The following is a 2,325-nucleotide window of genomic DNA, read 5'->3' on the forward strand; positions in this document are numbered from 1 at the left end:
CTTTCCCCCTTCCTCTTCCCCTCCCTTCCCCCTTCCTTTTCCATTCCCTCCCTCTTTCCTTTCCCTTCCATTCCTTTCCCTCCCCTCCCCTCCTCTTCCTTTCCCTTCTATCCCCCCCCCCATTCTTTCAGGCCATGGCCTTGTTAATTCTGTGTATCAGTTACAGCCTTGGGTTCTGAGAGTTACCCAGAAATACAAAGCAAAACCAGTCATCCCTCAGTTCCCCAGGTGTGGGTTCCAGGACCTCTCACCTCCAGGATGGGTACCCAAGTCTGAGGATGCTCACATATATCTCTCACACAAAGTGGCATCGTATTTGCAAATAACCTGTGCACATCCTTCCATATCCTTTTCAGTTGTTTTATTTTTTACCCAGGGTCTCACTATGCAGTTCAGGCTGGCCTCAAACTCGCAGCCATCCTCCTGCCTCAGCCTCCTGAGTGCTGAGATTACAGGTGTGCACCACCATATACTTTAAAATTCAAATCATCTCTAGAGTACTTATCATACCTAACACAATGCCGGTGTTTTAAAAATAGTTGCTATGATAGAGAGGCGGGAATAACAATGAAGAAATATTCTGTCCGTGATCAGTACAGAAACAATTTGAAAAAACTAAATTTGTTTGCTCTGTGGCTGGTTGAACCTGTAGCTGTGGACCCCAGGGCCAACTGCATCTGTACTGACAGTTGCACTGTCATCTGGGCCCGGTCCCCACCGAGGTCTTGCTACTGTATCCAGTTGTTTCCTGCAAAGCACTGTCACCTGGGTGCCATTATGATCCCTGTTTTACAGATGGTGGGAAAAGGAGGATCACAGAAGTTAGGGCCCTTGTCTAGGTCCACACTATCATAGGCCTTGTCTGAGCCTGTCCCCAGCTGCCAGCCTGTGTGGCTGAATCTGGATGGCCCTGCCTGAAGGAAGATTCTTTCGGGGGATGCAGCATATAGTGGGAGAACTCAGTTTCTCCAGGCAGGGAGTGTGTGACTGTCGTAGTCAAGGTCTGCAGGGGAAACAACACAGGACACATAATTTATAGGATTATTTTATAATAGTCAAAGAGAGTGCAGGAAATCTGTCCACACACTAAAGATCCAAAGAATCCAGCTGAGGGCCTGGATCCCATGGTAACGTCCTGCATGAGTCCAGCTGAAGACCTAGAGCCCATAACAATAACCGCCCCCCATGAGTCCAACTGGAGGCCTAGAGCCCAAGACAATGTCTCGTGCAGGCCTGTTTCATGGATCTGCACTGGAAAGGCCCAAAGCTCAGTGGTGGAAACTGGAAAGTCTGCACCAGCAGGCTGAGGGATCTGCACTGGAGCCAGGAAGTGACGCTCAAAGTAAGAACCAAAGCTCCCCCGAAAAGTGCCACAGCCACCCTCAGTGACGAGGTCCTGAGCTCCTCCGACGATGAGAACAGCCGAGTCCATATCAGGAAAACCAGCGTGACAAGCTTCTCCGGGACACTGAACAGTGCGCCATCTCCCCCTCCAGAGGCAGGAAGTGATGTTCAAAGTAAGAACCAGAGCTCCTCCAAAGTGAACCATAGGGTTCAGCGTGACAAGCTCCCTCAGGAGAATCATCAGCTCCAGGAGAACCAACAGCTCCTTTATAGCACCTCTTCTTTTTCTCCAGTTCTTTATATTTTGTTGGCAACAGTCCTCAGGTGGGCCTTCCACACCCAACACCACGCTGGTTCAGTTTGGCTGGGTGCTACAAGTTAACCACCAGTTGTCAGTCCCATCAGAGTGATGGAAGGAAATTCCATTTTAGGGAGGTGGCTGGTGAGTGCAGTGGCCAGGGAAGACTTCAGGGGATGCTGGCATTTGGGAAGAGCCTGGAGGACAGAGAGGTGTTGGAATCAGAGGTGGGAGAGCAAGAGAAAAGGGCAGGGTGGGGAGGAAGCCCGAGGCAGCTCCAGGAGGAGCAGGTGGCTGAGGGTGGTCGGGATGCAAGAAGGCTGAGTGGGAGGCAGCCAGGGCTAGAGGTAGGTCATGGCCCGGGGATCTGGGCCTTGTCCTCTCTGGTGGCCACTGGCATCATCCTGGGCACACGTGGGGGGCTCTGCTGGGTCAGCTAAGAGGCCATCCTGGTGTCCCTGGCTCTGTGTCCAGCCTCCTCTTCCCCACAGAGCACTGGTCTGGAGCTGTGGGCTGGAAACGGGAAAAGGGTACTTGTGTCAGTCAGGGGTCTCCAGCGGAGCACAGCACTAGGATACGTGGAGCTCCACAAGGGGGCTGGGTAGAGTGGCTTGCAGGATCGGGGGCCGAGGAGCCCCACAGTGGCCGTGTGCGGGCTGGAGAGCCAGGGAAGCCTGTGGCTG

This window comes from Chinchilla lanigera, unplaced genomic scaffold (assembly GCF_000276665.1).
Source record: "Chinchilla lanigera isolate Chin_1 unplaced genomic scaffold, ChiLan1.0 scaffold00126, whole genome shotgun sequence".
NCBI lineage: Eukaryota > Metazoa > Chordata > Mammalia > Rodentia > Chinchillidae > Chinchilla > Chinchilla lanigera.